Source organism: Schistocerca nitens, chromosome 8, assembly GCF_023898315.1.
Source record: "Schistocerca nitens isolate TAMUIC-IGC-003100 chromosome 8, iqSchNite1.1, whole genome shotgun sequence".
Classification (NCBI taxonomy): Eukaryota; Metazoa; Arthropoda; class Insecta; order Orthoptera; family Acrididae; genus Schistocerca; species Schistocerca nitens.
Genome location: NC_064621.1, coordinates 395,582,004 through 395,601,640, shown reverse-complemented (window position 1 = coordinate 395,601,640; position 19,637 = coordinate 395,582,004).

Below are 19,637 nucleotides of genomic sequence, written 5' to 3'. Positions count from 1 at the left end.
AATTGGCTATCCTATTGCAAACATGTTTTTATGTCTTTATGACAATACAGTCCTTTCCTCTTTCCTGTATTGACATCCTCTAGTAAATAGCACCCCTCATGTGAGATATTAGCTATTTGTATGGTCCTTCATACAGTAATTGCCATTTTTTATTTTTTTTCTTGATTATCGATGTCTTGGGATGCGTCCTCAACAATACTAACTCATCGATGCAATATTGTTGTGTCTTAGTAAGTTTGCCGATTTATATTCTGTAGAGCGGTATGTAGTTTCTTCTGATAAGTTAATTGTTCCTCTTCGATCTTCGATCTTCGGTATTGGATTAACCCATTCGTAAACTTCATTCTTCAGTTCATAATTAGTTCACTGGGCGTGAAACCAGTTGTCATATGTGGTAAGTTATTATACGTTTCCATGAAACTATTTAGGTATTCCACCCACTTAGTGTGCCTATTGTTGGCGTACGTTCGGATGAACCGGTTGAGTTCCCTGAAAGTTCTTTCAACCGGGTTACTGCTCGGTGAAAACCTTGAAATTAGAACATGTTTCATGTTATATTCATCCATAAGGTTCTTCCACCTCTCTCCAGTAAAATACGTGGCATTATCTGTTATGACAATCGATGGGCAGCTGACAGATTTGAGGTAATCGTTTGTTAATCTTTTTGCAATACTACTGGCAGTCGATGTCCTAAGTGGGTACATTTTCACGTATTTTGAAAATAAATCTTACACTGCAAGCACGTATTTCATTCCTCCTCCGGCAGTTGGTAGGGGTCCTGCAATGTCGATGACTGCAATCTGCCGCGGACATTTTGCAGTAATAGGGTGTAGTTCAATATCTCTGCAAATATTGCTCGGTTTGACCTTTTGGCATATTTTACAGGTTCTGATAAGTTCTTGAACTCTTCTTTTTAAATTTGGGTAATAACAATACTGACTTATCTTCATAGTACAGTTAATAATGCCGAAGTGCCCCCATGCCCGATGCGTTAATCAAATTAAATCATCACGCAGGTCTGATGGAATGCACAGTCGCGATCTACTATTAGGATTGTCAGATTTGTAAAATAAAATGTCATTGTTCAACTCGTAATATTGGTGGAAAGCACTATCATCTTGCTGACACAATGCGTCCCGGATGTTCTTCCATATCGGATCCTTTTCTTGACATTGTTTCGCCCTTTTCAACAACGCTAAATATTTTTGTCTATTAGCTTCGTCCTTTATAAGAAGAATTTTGTATTCTGTGGAACTTTTTACAAGAGCTGCAAACGCTGGTAATCCTCGTGGTAGGCTAGATAATGCGTCGGCAATCACATTATCTGGTCCATGGACATGTCTGATTTCAAAGTCATACTCTTGCAAGGCGAGAGTCCATCGAGCTCAGCGCCCGTGCAGTAATTTGCATGTTAGCATGAAACTCAGAGCTTCGTGGTCACATAAAACTTTGACATGTTTCCCGTAAACATAGTATCTAAATTTTTTTGAAGGCAAATACTACGCAAGTGCCTCAAGGTCGGTCACGGTGTAGGATCGTTCACTTTTGGTTAGGATCCTACTTGCAAATCCAATCATCTTGACTTCTAGCTTGTTGTTGATGTTTTCAATTTGAAACAGGCATGCTCCGATCCCATAATTTGATGCTTCTGTTGCAATAAAGAAATCCTTTGACATATCCGGCTGATGTAAAATTGATGCATTGATAAGTGCCTCTTTGATACTGTCAAAGTCTTCTTTGCATTTCGATGTCCAGCACCATTGTGCGTTTTTCTTTAGCAAACTCAATAACGCTTCACTGTTAAGCTGTTGAGCTGTTAAAAATCTTCTGAAGAAAGATGCTAAGCCAATAAAACTTTTAAGTGGTTTCTTCGTGCATGGGTACGGAAAATTTGCAATTGCCTCCATTTTGCTAGGGTCTGGTTTTATACCTTGTGGCGATATTACATGACCAAGGAATTTTATTTCCTCCCTAGCAAACTTGGATTTTTTGAAATTTACTGTTACTCCTCTTGTTAGAAACTTGTCTAGCACATTTTGTATTAAATCAAGGTTTTCTTCCCAGGTATCTGTTGCTAGCAATAGGTCATCAACATATGCTGTGATTCGATCTGATAACTGGGTTCCTAGTACGTGATCCAACGCTGCTATGAACACACAGGCACTAATTTTAATCCACAGGGAAGAACACGAAACTGATAGCTTCGACCTCCAAACACAAAGGCGGTATATTGCCTGGATTCTTCTGATAAGAGGATTTGCCAAAATGAAGAACGCAAATCGAGTGAGGTTAGATATTTCTTGCCAAACAACTTCTGGATTTGTTCGTCTAAATTTTCAGGTCTCGTTCGCACTGGCACTGTAATCTTATTGATGTCTCGTGCGTCGAGAACTAAGCGTATACTTTTATCTGCTTTGGTTATTGCTAATAGGGGACTGCTATATGGCGAATTAGGTGTTTCAATAATGCCCCAATCCACCATTTTTCGGATTTCTTTCATCACTTCGTTTTCCTTAGTCCAGGGGACCGAGTAAGATTATCTACAATAGGTCTTGTGCGGATATACTTTCATATTATACTGGTAATCTTTTATGATTCCAGGGCGTTCAGTGAATACTTCGAGGTATCCGGATAATAATTCTGATAATTGTCTAGCCTCTGAAGCATTAATGCAAGTTGCCTCCTGTACTTTCTCTTCTATTGTTGTGACGATGTCACTCACGTTGCTGGGTGCATCGTTATTTCGATTATTGTGACACATCTGTGGGTGCTTATGATCCAACACTAACAACTTCTGTTTGCTGACAGAAAGATTCATTTTTCTCATCAGCGGGAGGTTCGCACCGAACTCCCGATTCAGCATTAATGTTATGGGTCGCTGTTTGTACTAAAGTGCACATGTCTCACGGGCGAGATCAATTACAGCTTCCCTTTTCCGAAGGAACTCAAGACCCAGAAGCACCGGTACTGACAAGTTATCCATTAGTAGGAACGTGCATAATAAGCGATCATTTCCCAAAGAAACAACCGGCAAAATCGGCAATCTTCTTATCTCTGATACCTTCTTGAAAAACTGCGTGTTCATAACTGATACATTCGCACCTGTGTCAAGCAGAATAGTAGTTGTTACACCATTTACAGCTCCGGTGACACTTGCTTGCATATTTTCCCTTTGTGGCTTGAGACAGCAGATTCCTGATATAGCTCATCTTCGATGCTGATACCTGATACCGTATCATGTTTATTTTTTGTTCCGACGATCTGTTTCCTTCATTGTTGGCCTCGGTCACCTGGCGAAGGCCTACAGGGACCGAAATTAGTTTGTTGGCTTCTGAGTGTTTTGTTTTGCTTCCGAAGGTACCTCCACTATTCTAACATTTTGTGAGTTTTCAGTCGGAAAAGGCCTGCTTGGATCCCACCACGGTGGATATTGATTGCTTGGTATAGGTATAGCCTGTACATAATTTATTGGCTCACCTGAATTGACAGAATTTTGCTGCGGCTGCCAATGACTTGGCCCTGGCTGCTTCCGATATTCACTGTCATCCCGCATATTTTTAGATTTGTCTTTATATGGACTGTCTGACCTGTCATCATTTCGTCTCTTTCGGTTGCTATTGTTATTGTTTGGGTTTTCATTGTGGTACTCCTGAACCTACAAAAGCCAACCAACAAAAGGTAAAAACAAAAGAAGACAAAACGCAGATCATAAAAGGAATTTACAATTATCATTGTCTTTGTATGATACACATCGATATGTCCAATTACATCATAAAATATTATATAAATAATTAATATTTATCATCGTTTTCACTGTTTTTTCATATGTCGAATAGATAATGTTTGTAACTGTTAGAAGCATGATTTCCTCTCGTCGCACTGTAGCTAAAATTTATCTCGTGGATGTTACAATTGTATCCCAGTGAAAGTATGATGTTACTGCCACTTTGCTTTTGCTTTCCTCACTCACGTCAGTTTCCTTATTGTTGCTTTGGCGATTAGGATGAAAGAAATAAATCACGGGCCAATAAAAAATAAGTACGAACAGATATTGGAAAGTGACTTGGAGGATTCCGATGTGATTCAGCACTGAAAGCATTCTGCTACTCCTTCTCACTCTTCGTGTGTGGATGAAGTCTCGTAAACGCTCAGGAACTCTATGTCTACAGGGTGAATCACCTAAAACACGCACGGCAAGTATTGCGGAAATGGAAAGTGCTATTGACGTGTGGTTTTCACAGAATGGATTGATAGTCACGTAATCGTATTGTTAGCCAATCAACAGGTAGTAAGAATAGTTAAAAAGCATATTTTTGTGCAAACATACACTTTTTAAATGGAGCAATTTCTATTGACATTAACAGATTAAAATGAGGGGTAATCAGAATGTCAGTGGTGATTGTTGCGGGATTTAAGTGCGAGTCGTTTATGAGATAGCGTATTTTGAAAAGTTCCCACACCGACACTTGTGCAGTACCTTAGTTATGTGGATTGACCAGTAACAAGACATATGACCGTCGCATGTCATGATCAAAATGACCACCGGTGGCGGCAACACAAGCATCCTGGTATGGAACGACTGCTGCACACGTGCTAGCATTCCAGCGGAGATGTCCGAGCACTTTGCAGTAATACGTCGTTGCGTATCATCGGGTGTAGTTCGTATTTCGCCGTAGACAGCGTCATTCAGCTTTCCCCACAGAAAAAAAATGTCTACAGGCCTATAATCTGGGGAACGGGCTGGCCAAGGTACAGGTCCCCTGCGTCCAATCAAACGATTTGGAAACAATTCATGATGAGGTGCTGTAGTACTCCGTACATTATACGCTGGACAGCCACTATTGGAATCACAGGTTCCTTCTAGTCTGCAGAGGAACGTTTTATAGCATCTGTGGAAGGTAGTTTGTAAAGTGGCTGCGATACTTGTACGCTTTCACTGTTCAGTACCCCACACCACACGTTTGCACTCCATGGTCGCTGACGTTCCACCTGACGAACCCAAAAGGGATTGTCAACAGACCAATAGTGCATGTTTCGACAGAGCACCTGGCCATGATTGTTAAATGTGCATCATCTCCAAAAAATATACATGATACACCCGGAGCATCCTGTCTTAATGCCCGTGTACAGAAGTTAACACTTTTCTCGTAATTCTATCCATGCAGGTCTTGATGGAGAGAGATGTGACAGGGAAGGGAACTATGTCGAAACAGTATGGCTAGGACACTTGCCTAACTCATACCACTTCCTAGTGCGATTGCGTGGGATCTAACGTACGGATCAACTACAACAGCAACAAGAACGTTAATTTCCCTCTCTTCTGTCGCCACTTGTTACCTCCTGTTATGTTGTCTCGGTGTTACACCACCACTTTGACGTAATTCGTTGAAGGGTCTGATAAATAAATGCCGATACGATTGACGTCTTTTGGGATATCTTGTCTCACACATCGTACAAGAACGAACTGCATTCTTCGTACACTCTCCATACACCATGAGCATGTTGGCTTTTTATGCATCCCAACGTCCATTCACGACCAACTGCTTGGACTGTCACACATAAATTGACCAGCAAATCAATAGGCATTCTTCAATTTAAAGAAGGATATGTTTGTACAGAAAATACAAATCTGTTGATTGGCTCACAATGTGTGACACTAACTACCAATCCATTCTGTGAAAACCACACATCGATAGTATTTTCCATTTCCGCAATATTTGCGGTGCACGTTTTAGGTGAATCACCCTGTGTATGGTGAGATGGTGAGATGCTTCCGTAACTTACAATGATAATATTTTAATTTTCAATACAACGATAACTAGTAGAGAACGCATTTCCAATAATAATCAAAACAAGAAGCAATATTTTACGATTTAGTTAACGTCAAAGATGCCCTCATCTGGGCAGGAACAAAGGTAATTGTTACTGATAAAGGCTAAATATTTCTCACATTCCTTAGAAAGACACATGGAAAACATGGCTTTTTATAAATTACTGTTCACTACAATAAAACACTGATGACAGGATAGGGAAGCATCAATCACTAAGAAACATAACAACATTACAAAAGGCGTTCCCGTCAAAACCGAGCAAAAGTGACCTTAATCGAAAAAGGCAAATCAAAAAGCTGACACATGGTGATACCTTTGTCCCAAGACCACAAAGAATGTTCAGATCGAATGCTCAGACAACCACATCTCCTAATTTACCCGATCTCCCCGTTTCTGCCAGAAGTGATCGAAAACTTCACTTCTAGCGAAAACGCTCTTCTGTCCTTAAGACTGAGGGGGGGGGGGGAGGGGGGGATTCGTTGAGTTCAAAAATGATCAACCAAAATCTCTTGTTCCCGTTATAACGTTCTCATCCTTTTTTGAGTCTGTCTCCGTTGAGTCTACGACCACGCTATTCGAGAGAACCGCCCATCCGTTTAAAAAAGGTCGGGGAGAGATTCCTTGGATTAAAGTAACCAACCACTTTCTCCCTTCAGACCTCGCCTTTTATAGCCGTCACTGATATTTCTGAAACAACACTGACTTGAGAGTGGTTCTTCTGTTTAAAAAAGAATGGTGAAGCAGGGAGGGGGGGGGGGGAGGGGTTGAGGGGAGAGAGACGTTCGTTGGGTTTGAAACTCCGAGCCAGATTTCTGGCCCGTGCCTGTTATGGCCAGTTCCCTTCTCTATCTTCGTTCTCCATGCTACGCTACTTTTCAAAGACCCTCGCAATCATTCCATCCATCTCCATACGGCAGTGGACAGTGCGACTGCCTGCCAAATGGGCGACCCAGGTTCGATTCCTCGTACTGCCAGTGATTTTTCCTATGTGGAGGACAGGTACGGGATACACCGAGCTTCAGAACGCCAAATGAAGAGCTACTGTACCGACAAATAGCGATTCCAAGTTCATGAATTCTGACAACGACCGGGAGTGCGGTTTGCTGACCTCATGCCCCTCTGTACCGCATCCGATGACTAGTTGGCTGAGGATGACACTGTGGTCAGTCGGGCCTGATTGTCTCGACAGCGCCAGTGCGCGGAACTATACACTTTTTACCTTTTACAGAACCTTTACACGATCATCTCTCATGGAACAGGCTAAACGAAGTTAAATTAGTGACCACAGGAATAAATGAAGTGAAGCATCTAGCCTGGTTCATCTTCTCCCTAGATGTTTTGACAAAGTCTTTGCAGGGTAAATTTAGGGTGGCGTGCTCGAAAATGGCGCAGCAAACATGACGCATAAGTGACAGATCAAGTCAAATTATATGAAGCGAATGGATGGGCAAATTTCTATTGTTCAATAAGGTTTCGTATTCCACGTCGTTGCCATGTTGTAATAGTAACCACTACTAAGGTTTAGCGCACAAACATTCAAAAAGAAATTTTTTAAAGTCGTATCTGAAATAAACCGTTCATAGATATTGTAGTGAAGTGTTTCATTGATACCTTGCCCAGATAAACGAATAAAATTCTGTAACCATACTAGATCAATGTGGATGATTAGCCTAATTCGACCTCAGCTGATAGTTGATGGCTGGAGAGACATCATCGCTGCTACAGGTAATCTTCGAAAACCAATTACAGACATTGGTCACTAATGAATCGTGTATACGGATGGTCTTAACCCGCTCAGCGTCAGCTAAGTTCTGAAGATGGTGCACCGAAGCACCGAAGCTGGTAGACATATAATAAATGACATCGTGAGGAAGGCTGTAGGTATTCCATTTTATTATATGATAAAGTCTCGTTTGTATATCCAACGCTATAAATCAAAATTTTCGGAAAAATTACCGTATTTTGTTGCAAATTTAACGTCACAATTAAAACGATAATGGCCCGTGACCTCGAAGACTCATCCTATCAGCTGTTGGGGTAAGAGGTGTCGTTGAAGTACCGGTTAATATGTCACAAAGTTTTGGAATTGAGGTATCATATATTGAACATGGGTGAAGTTGCGGATTTACAGTTGGTTAATCGTGGGTTAGCACAATCTATGACAAAAAAGTTTATAAGGGCTCATTGTAATAAAACTGAAGAAACCTATAGTTGCCCTTTGTGTGGTGAAAGGAGCACTGCTATAATTGGGAAATTCCTCCGGCAGAGGATGAAAGGACTTTACCAGTGTTAGACACCGATGTGGAACTGAGAAGAAAGCGCCCCAATGTGAAAGCCAGAACTTCGTATTACATAGAAATGTGGACCATCGGAAATGCGGAGAAGAATAATGTGGAAGCACGTGACACGCGATGTTATAAGAAAACGCTATAATCAAGTTGACACATAATGTACGAAATGAAGAAGTTCTGGAAAGAATGGATGAGAGACGAATGGTGTGGGTGACCCTTGTAACCTCCCAACAGATAAATGCCGTAACCTCTCAATAAAGAGGTGACTAACCTTCCAATAAAAGTGTGACTTATATATAACATTTCAAAAGAAATCTCGTAATGTAACCTTTCAATAATTAACTGACTGTGAATTAAACTGGTAAATCTGGACGCTAGCAGTACTGCATCATGGCCCTGAAAAATCATTATACTGAAAATTCTTACCTCAATGATGTCGCCAGATAACGCGTATATATCTGCTCATATAAGAAATTTTTCTGGCCCAGTCCAACGCAATGCTTGCCACTAGATTTTGTTATGAGTGAAAAACAACTGATTATCTTTAACATAATCGGCATGACTATGGATAGGAGAAATTAGTAAAAACTTTAAATTCAGATTAATGACTGTCAAAAGTTATCTTTATAAGAAAGATTATTATAGAAAGATTTTTGAAAACATTTACATGGGATTTTGATATAACAATAGTAAAAAACTCAGTTGTAGCAATTAACATATGCACGTGGCTATAAAGAACAATAATATTTGCTTTTACCATATACTGAAAGGTCTCTGTTCGATTCCTTTCATGTTAATTTCTTAAATCTGTTGTCATTTACGGCATACATTCCACTTCTAAATTTACTGTTGTGTTTCTGATTCTATCTGGGAGGAGACTGAGCAGTGGAACGTGTTACTTTTACACATAAACAAGAACGACCTGTCACACTACTACCCTTTAAAACACAGTTTATATGTATTTCATGTCACACAGTCTCATATGGAACCTACATCCGCTGTCTTTTATATAGTGTACATGATAAGATACTGTCATGCCCCTTCCCTTCTATGTGAAAGGATGAATGAGCAAATGTATTTCTAGTTGCATGCTTGATGGTAACAGACAAGCCTGTCTGCTAGAGAACAGTAGGACCAACGTCGGAACAGGTAGCTACGCTTTCTAAAAGCAAAGAGGTTTCTATTCTTGGTATGGTCCTATCCGTCCCTTGTCATGTTGGTATAGGAAGCTGCATCTCTGGTCACTTCAGATTGTATCTGTGAGGCACCCTCGGTAGGGGCCCACACCAGTCTGTCCATGGCGAGCGTGTCTCTGCTAAGTCCGTAGGACAACGGATTTCTTAAGTTCAACCTAACTGAAAATTTAATCACCTTTGTTTCAGGTTTAGATCTAAAATATCTTTTGTTATCTTAAATTGCAACACAGTGTAATTCGAGTGTGAAGTTCAGAATATCTTCCAGTAGTTACTTTGCTCACAAAGTAGTGACAAAGCGGAACCACGTGTTGATGATCTGTAACTCTAACTAAGATCATCAATCTTAAATGCGAATGTGCGCGAGATTATAACGTTTTGTCTTGACATTATTTTTCAATATAGCAACTTTTCTTTATGTTAAACCTGCATGGGGTGTACTTTGTGAGGCCAGTGCCACGTGCTTATATAATTGTTTGACCCATCAGGTTAATAGTATGACGATAGTAACCAGTTCGAGGTTTTTCTTTTGTAAATTGCGTTTTGATGTAATTTATTTTAATTATCAAAATTATTGTGGAGTTACACTCTTTGTCTAAATCAAGTTGGCCACGTGAAGCATGTGGTGTAACCATCAAAGTAGCCCTCAGCTATTCATTTCGAAAAGATTTCACAGACAATTAGTATGAATTTAGTATACCAGTGTGTGGTAATTTCATGACGGACAGGATTGCAATACGACCGTAACTTCTTTGGGTGAAAATTGAATCGGTTGGTTGTGGTTAATTTCCTCTTGCATATGTTTCAACGTTCTTCGTGCGTTATTTTAGGAATGCAGTGAGGTATGCAGTCTCCCAATCTTGGCTCCATATTTGATGATTACAAACTCACATTGTCACAATCCTAAATAAGGCACCAGTTTAGTTATGAATCAAGTTTAATATGCTGAAAGTTTAACGGAACAATGATCAATGTTAAAATAAATTTCCAAATATAAACTGATTTATTTCTTTTTATTTAAATTCTCTTATATATATATATATATATATATATATATATATATATATATATATATATATCACCAGTTTTCGTAAGGTGACTATTAAAAGATTATAATTAATGTTGGACTGGTTGGCAATTTGGTAAACTAGACTGGCTACCTTGTGAAACAGTTGCTCAGTAATGCAGGGATAACTTCCCCAGATAGGTCACAGCTTTTAACCTGCTTTTATTATCTTGAATATCAGCACCGCTTTCAGAACAACTTAATGCATCAACTTTACAATACTACATCGCTCAGGAACCGCCATCGTTCTCCACGACCGGCCTTGATAATTCTATAACTCTACTGCTCTTCTCGAGCTACAAAACACCACTACTCTACTGCACTGTCCGAACTCCAGGACACAAGTGTTCTCTGTGAGCTATACAACTCGACAACTGCTCTCTACGAGCGACCTGACCCAACCGCACGAATGCGAGCTACTACTTCTACTGTTGCTGACACTGCTCTGTGATCTGCGATTCTATTGTAGCTTACATATCGCAGGCAGCGCGTGAGCAATCCATCGAAGTTACATCTTCTCGAGTGCGCTAGCAATAAATTCCTTAATCATGGACCTCTTACACCCTTACCAGAAATAGTGTCAGATCAGTGGGACATCTACTGTGGCAACCAAGGATGGCTTACGTGAGCTGGAAATATTTCTTTCTTTCCACCAGAGTTTACCTTGTTTAATATGGGCCGCTGTCTAACGGTTTGACAATATTGTTATTTAAGTCTGTGGACGGATTCATTCCAGAAGCCACAGTCGTCAAGGCAACGTAAGAGAGAAATGTCGTCTGCGCCACCTGCTTACGAAGCGTGAAAACTTTTTATAGTGCAGGCTCCGGCAGAACCAAGAATACTATTTGAGTCACGCAGTACGGAATCGCTGTTGGACTTGCGAGAAGTATATATTCGCACGCTGCATTGAGGAAGGATTTCCATTTGTAATTATGGCCGTGTGGCGTTCTCAGCATAAATTTGTTTCCAGGTTCAGGATAGAAGCTGGATAGGCCGGCCGGAGTGGCCTGGGGTTCTAGGCGCTACAATCTGGAACTGAGCGACCGCTCTGGTCGCAGGTTCGAATCCTGCCTCGGGCATGGATGTGTGTGATGTCCTTAGGTTAGTTAGGTTTAATTAGTTCTAAGTTCTAGGCGACTGATGACCTCAGAAGTTAAGTCGCATAGTGCTCAGAGCCATTTGAAACATTTTGAACCAGAAGCTGGAAAGAAATTCATTCTGCTGGGCTATCTGTCTTAAGTGTTCGTGTATCATACTCACTGAAGCGGAATTTGAGGACCGTCTCAGCATTTACTGAACGAGCGAGGGAAACGCCCTGAAAACCACACTCCAGCTAGCTCACCTCCCTGTCTCACAAGCTTGCTCGCTCCGGGTTACACAACACGAACAGTTGCTGGACGGGCAATAGGGGCGAAAATATTAGGGGCAGACAGAAAGTAGAACATGTTTACATGTCGTGTACAGATGAATAGATTGCAAAAGGTAGAATAAATATAGAAAAAGCCATCGTCCAATCTGAACACCTGAGACTCAAAAAATTATTATAAACTCAATAACAAGAGCTTTCTTCTCTGTCAGGGGTTTCAATAACACGTTGTCTCCTTTCTCGCATGCTTTGAGAAACCTGCATTATTGATTTCCTTTGTATTGGTCAGTTTTTTTCTATAGCGCCACCAGCAGGGATTGCTACATAAAATTTTGTTTCCACCATTTTGTTTCTTAGTGATTCGTCTTCCACTCCAGTATTGTCCACTTCGAGATGTACGACAGGAAATAACTTGAATTGTCTAAGCACAGTACTTCTGGGACACTATTCAAGTGAGAACCCTTTCGTGCCGTCGCTTGCCTCCCCTGGTTATCATTCGATTATAGTTAAATTCTTATATCTTGGCGGTTCGCGCATGTCCGCCCAGACGCGGGAGATTGCTGCGTTTCCAGTTGTACGCGCCAAGAGAAGCAGCGCCATAGTATAGTTCGCAAACTTACGTTTTGGGGGGAGCACGCAGTTTATGAAGTAAAGCCACCACGGCCGCATTAACCCTTTCGCTGCTACAGAGACGTGCTCCCTGCATTCCGCGATGTGCGCGATTTTGTCATCACTGCACTGCTCGCCTGTGCAGACACATGGTGTTTCGACTGCTTTGACACACTTTATCATTCGATTTCACAAAAACTTTTTGGCCCAAAAATTTGATTTTTACACATCTTATTGACTGATACCTTCCCCCCATAAATTGACTTAATTTTGTTTCGATGTTCAACGCAGTTATTGTTCAGCATTAGATGTAGTAAACCATCGCACGAAATTTTGATGAGTTTGCAGAGGTAAAAGTCCATAGCGTATATTTTCCGTATGATCGATTTTAGTTGCCACTAGAAATTTCAAAAAATTACTACATGCTCTACGTAAGCTGAATGGTATTGGCAGGTACCAACCAGTAACTGCGAAATTGAATACAAATCTGCTGGTGAAGTGGTACAAAGAGTACTACTTAAAACATTAAGCTGAACAGTGTGGAGTAAAGAGTGTAATGGCCCCTCACAAAAGCAGGCAAGTGTGAACTGTTAGACAATTGTGAATCATGTGAAAACTGTGAAGGTTATTTTCATTTCCTAGTATTCAGGCCTTTTTTGTAAATGCTTTAAAATTCCTGATGTGTCGTGTGATGGTGTGCATCTGTGGTATAACTATTAGGAACTTGAAGAAGCAGTTGTTTGTTTGGTATATCTTTAAAACATAACTGTAATTTTTATATAATTCTTTAAACATAACTGTAATTTTATATAATAAAATTACATTTTATGTTACTGTAATCCAACTGTTATGTTTTCTATCAAAACCTAACCATTTCACAAATGCCTTATTTCCTTTCCTGCACAATACTTATTCGTGCCGAACTTGGTCAACCAGGATCTTTAATTGGAGATGACCAAATTTATAATGTCATTATTACAGCTCACGCATTTGTAATAATTTTTTTTATAGTAATACAATAAAATTCATGAAGTAAGACACTTCAATATTGTCTTTAAATAAAGAAAATTTTAAGCACCGATCAAGGTTTGAACTCAGAACCTTTCGCTTAGCAGTCATACACATTAACCATTACGCTAACGCAGCTCGTTATTCAATATAACTCCTGGAGGACTTTAAATATCACGCAAAATACCGACCCACACTGTTGGTATGATTTCTGAATTACTCACGTTTCGTCGAAGTACAATAGGAAATAAACAATTACCGCTGTTCTTTATTGCGAAAAAGCGGTTAGTTAGAATGATACGAACACTTTTCCTTGCTATCGCCTGAATTAGGTAGCTTATTGCTTATTTGGTTTAATTAATTAATAGAATTGAAGCAATTGGTATAAAAAATGCTTTTTCCAAACTTTCTATAAAAGTAAGTCTGCTATCAAGACATTGCTTTTGTTCAATTTATTTATGACTGAACGTTTCTAAAACTGAATACACTCATCCGTGCTCTGCACTGCAGTCGAGCTCTGGCAACGTCGTTCTCTGTTCATGGCTGACTGTCTTTTGTGACGTCAGATGCGCAGAACGAACCTAAACTCGGCCGCTGTCATAAATGACGCGCACTTTAGTAGTGGCTTTCATTGGGGGGGTGGGGGGTGGAGAGGGGAGGGTGTCATTGTTGACAGCCCTATCTTTGAAGTCAGAGCGTTGTTATCTCTTCTCCCGACGCCGTCTTAATCTGAAAGTGGAAATGTTCCTATCAGTGCCAGCATTCTGCAGCTGTTGGCGGAATGTTTGCCCTTTTTGCAAATCTGATAACGGGGGCCTAGTTATAGATCTTGACTGTTGACTTGCTTGTATTATTGCGTTACGTTTCTCTCCGTGTTATTTTAGGTGACAGGTCACAAATGTGAGATAGTCTGTTTGTCTGAATATACGTTTTCCTATCCAAGCAGTTCTTTGGTAATTTCGTGACAATGTAGTTTTAGAAATCATATTAAAAGTCTCTTGTGTCATAGATACTTTTTCATATGGTGTAATACAGTGAGATTTGTAAATTGTTTTCTGACAGATCGACGATTTTCTTGGTTGAAGTTGCTTCACGAGTAGGTCGATGAGCGAACCCTCATAGGGAAAGATGTTTAGGATGTCGGTATGGTGAGATGTTTTCGTGGACATTGTGATACAATAAGCAAGCCCATAACGGAGATTATTTTGAAAATTAAAGTAAACTTGTTTGAATTGGAAATCATTCAGAGCACGTTCTATCTTCCTTAGTGTAATGCCTAACACCGCTTTGGGACTTGAAAAAGAAAAAAAAAGACGATAGACTATTACATAGCTGCCGTAAAATACTGCTGCGCTTCCTGCAGTATGGGTTCAGTATTGGAGAATTCTCCTTCGAACTGGTCACAGATTACTATGCCAGCTGTTACGAATGGCTCGTAGGATATCCATATACTGAGAACATATTTGTTCTTTCCAATCTCCTAGAGCACTATAAAATTTCTAGAAATAATTGCCGCTGCTATTGGAGATTTCCGTTTAGTGATTGCGAAGGCAAATCCAGATACAAGGCAGTGGGTGAATTTATTTTCTTTTGCAGTTCCATATCGCGCCCTTCTTAAATTTATCCTATTTAACACTAATTAAGTGCTTTTATTAATATACAGCTTTGTGCAAATCGATGAAGATCTTCGCCATGAACTGAATAATGTCATGATTACTTCTATATGAGTTGCCTCCTACTTTAGTGTTAACTGACTCTTTCCGTTTGGTCACGTTTATATATACAATTTAGAAATGTTAATGCAATACAAATATCTTCGCTGTACACACTGTTTAATAATCAGCAGGGAAACACTCACAGTAACGACTTACAACCTATCGAAATAAGTGTAAATTTAGTTTTCGTGGTAAACTTATTTCTCGACGTGTATCCTCAACTCAATAAAACTAATAATAATATATTCTATAATACTCTACATTTAATACTATTTTACTGGCTTCACAAAAATCTTAGAACACGAAGAGCAAGATTATTAAAGAAAAATAATCAGTTTCGTAGTACTTTATGGACCAACGTATTGATTAAGCTGCGCAAAATTAGAGATTTAAGGCAAAACTTCAAGCACAGATATTCCTTTAACGTTTTTTTAAGATACCTAAACCGTGAAACCGACGCGTTTCCAAAAAGAATATTACCGGGGTTTGAGTTAGTGAATGGTGAGCTTTTTACATCTTCGCTGGGAGAAGGCACCTAATTCAGAATAAAATTAGCACTCACTAACCTCGGACGAGGTACTGTACACGTTGCAGACATAGAATGTTTCGTGATGAGTCATATATAGAACCGTTTCTCGAGCTCGTTTCAGATTCTAAATTTACTTTCGTGCATGGCTTGAGATGCTTTGATTTTATTGTAATGGAAATAGTTTCGGAAACTGAGTTTAATTCGACGTTGACTCTCAAGACTTTGAAAATATTTAATCATTATCGTGCGCCGTTCATGTAACTTTGCTGATGAAGTGAAGCTATTGAGAAATAACTTAGGTAATATTAGATTAATACTTTTCGTTACAGTTCCACTAACGAACTTTGCTGGTGAACTTTAATTATTATTTTCCCGTGAAGTTACCTTGTTCGACAAGATGAGATAATTTAAGATAAATCGTTTCATCAAAACTGCTGGTATATAATTAAAACTTTAAGAACTATACATGAAGGGGATGTTCTCAGGATTATACGTTTCAAAGGACAATACAAGCCAATTTCCTTTAATGTGATTGTATTCTTTCGGACAGAATCACAAGGATCGTTTTAATGATTATTCTCCAAGCAGTACTACGGAAAGGAATTAGAGTACTTCAGCACAGCTGTCGGTGAGGGAAGAGAACGGAGGAATTATAATATCTTGGAGCCTTGAGATAAATAGAACATTACTGAGTCAGAAGCATAGAGACCTAAGTAAGTATCGCACCTTTCGAATACTAATACCACAGAAGCTTTTTGGAAATTGATAAAGTACCCGAGTACAGGGGCAGAGTTTATATTTAAGGGCAGTTTGTAGTTAATGCAGCTTCCACCCATTACAGATTAAACCATGTTGCCAGTTACAGGTTTGTTGTAGTCCGTAATAGAAAGTGTTTCAACTAAATACGTGTGTGTTATAAAAGCGGCTGATGAAAAAACCGCATAAATAAGTAAGGAATACAGATTGCTTAACTTATGATGGAATTGCTGTGTCCAGAGTTGCACAGGACACAGTACCAGGAAGCTAGACTTCGAACCTGCTTCTCAGATTGCGCAGGTGTCTATGTTTTATCCGAACGAGACGAGTTAACAGCAGTCTCGAAAAAAGGTTGAGGTATGCATTGAGTCATTCAGCACTTTGGTCTGGTGTGTTAGTAGCATGTGTTCACAGAGCTATTAGTTATAAGTAGAGTGGGCTACCGTAGACTAACGTAAGTAAGCGGAGACTACGGCAGTTTTTCTAGAAGCTTTGGTCAGTTAAGATCGCAACCGTTTTACCTGTGTGTTTAGTATGTTGCATACTATAGGGAGTTACCTTATTTCGATCGCTTTGTTTGTGATGCGATCAGTGGCTTACTACGTAGATTCCCTGGAAACCGGAAGCGCTGAACCGTATAGAAGCTGAGGATATGTAAAGGACTGGGCAGCCTAAGGAACATTTTGCTCCTCATAGTTATCCTTCCGTCTGTTAGTTAAAAATAAAAAGTATCGACAGCAAAATTAAAATTATCAAATTTTTCACTCAGGTTTTATTCGAAAATTATTGATTTATGACGTGAAACAGAGGGATGTTGCAGTAAAAATAAAAAAAATTGTTATACAGCGCTAGAAAACACAATTTCCTCAAAAAGGTAACAGAACGCAAAACAAAAACATGTTAAAAATTGATTCAATTTTGCACTGAACTTGTATAAAATATGTTTCTGTTATTCATAAACAACTGTTGCAGTTTTCAATCACAATAGGAAACTCTGGCCTTTGATAATGATGAAGAACGTTCCATTGAGTATTAAATAACGACAATAATTACAAACCTTCGTGTTTGTGCTTGTAAACTTGCTTGCATCAAAAGTAATTGCTTTGGTTACATAAGAGAGCAGAAATCACGTGGAAAACTGAGTTTTATTACTCATGATACGAAGATCACATTTTGTAAGGGTATGGAAAATACACTGGAATAACGCTCAACGATGCGCGGTTCTAATTGCAGAATAAACAAAGGAAAGAACAACGAGAAATCGTCATCTCCCAGTTTCTCTCTCATACATTCATTTATTTTTCTTTCCCTCCCAATGCTACCAACACTGCCGTTAATGCGACCATTTACTATGATACTTACGTAGTGTATCGAAACCACCGAACAATAGTTTAGGTAGAACGCAATTCTATTTGTAAGTAAAGTTGATTAAAAACACACGATGTATAGTATCGTAACCTTGCACAGGCCTTGGGGAGCCCGTCGGTACCGAGCGATTGCCCTGTCATCATTGGATGCTTAAGGAGGGGCGTGGGATCGGCACACTAGAGTTGAGCAAAACCTTTCTTTTCAGAGATCGGATCAGAACTGGTCAATTACTGAAATGAATTCGCTATTTTACATGATTCTGCACTCACCATTCACTCACAAAAATAAGTAAAAGGAAGGTATGTTGTCTTTTTAATTCAGTTCACTAAACCTGTATTTTTAACTAATTTTGTCAAATTTCGGAAGAACTTATAAAAAGGAATAATAATTTTGTGTTATGTACCTATTAGTTTTCAGATATAAAAGTTTTAAATTTCATCTGTTATAAAAATTTTAAAAATTACAAGAAAATCCTAAATATTTTTTATGAAGAAGAAAAATTTTAAGAATGAAGACTGATTCTTGTTATATTTTGATATTTTAATTGGAAAAATACATAAAAATTATAATTGAAGTGTATCTGAAGTCATCATTTACTGTCAGTATTACCATACATGTTACTGTAAAGGAAAATTAATCAGTATGGTCATTTATAAATAAAATTTCACCCATTTTACTCAATATAAGTCTCTTTCTGTTCTTGGTGCACATTTGTCCTGCTTTTGAAAATATTCGTTCAATGGCCGCTGATGTTGCTGTGATGCATAATACTTTTAGAACCAGTTGACACAGCGCTGGCGCCAGCGATGTCTTTGTTACCCACCAGTTTAAGGGATTGTTGTTTCTAGGCAATATCCCTTCCCTAAATATTTGTCCAGTTCGACATTTCCCTCACTCTCTGGATCGTGAGTTGCTTGAAGGCGACTAATAGTTTCATTGAATGAACTTCTCCCAGATTGAAAAAGTCTCACATCTCACAGTGGTAACTGGCTGAGAAATGGGCTCTGCTTTTTCTTGTTGAATAACCAACGCTTTCATTTCTGCAATATCCTTCATGTAGCAGTCTTAAAATGGTTTGTCGTCTGAAAATCCTTGCTAGTAACGTTGCCTGACTAACGAATTCGTTGCTGGAGATAACCCCAAACCACTCTGATAACGCTTTAAGTAAATAATCAACTAATAACTCTATTTACTAAGGATCTTCTTCATTTTTGTCGTTAAAAGATTGTAGTTGCCGTTGCATTAATCTTGGCAAATTTTTATTTTTACGAGTGAGACTGTTTTCTCTGATGATACTTCTTTGTTTACTTCATTGAAAAATTTCAAAATCCTTAAATCATGATACATTATCTTCCAGTCTGTACCTTTTATGTTTAAGGTGATCGATTTTCCAACAAAAAAAAAAAAATGCTTCAAATGGCTCTGAGCACTATGGGACTTAACATCTGAGGTCATCAGTCCCCTAGAACTTAGAACTACTTAAAACTAACTAACCTAAGGGCATCACACACACCCATGTCCAAGGCAGGATTCGAACCTGCGACCGTAGCGGTCGAGCGGTTCCAGACTGAAGCGCCTAGAACCGCTCGGCACTCCGGCCGGAGATTTTGCACCTAAAATAGCGAGGCAAGAAATTGTAGGACCTTTATTTAAAGTAAATCTTTGGTGCAGATCGTAAGTAGAGCGATATCGGGTTGGGACATCTTATTTCAATTTCAGTCGGGCTTTTTTTTTTAATTTTATTACATTTCAGCAAGCTTGCTTAAAGCAAATGGTCTCTCCTCACGAAACATAACGACTCATTTAACCTCGTCAACGGCTATGTGTATGGACTTCTGAATTGCGTGTTGTGCAGTGAGGTTTCAAGAATGTGCAAAGCGTGGTATTGGTGGAGGTTTCAGAATC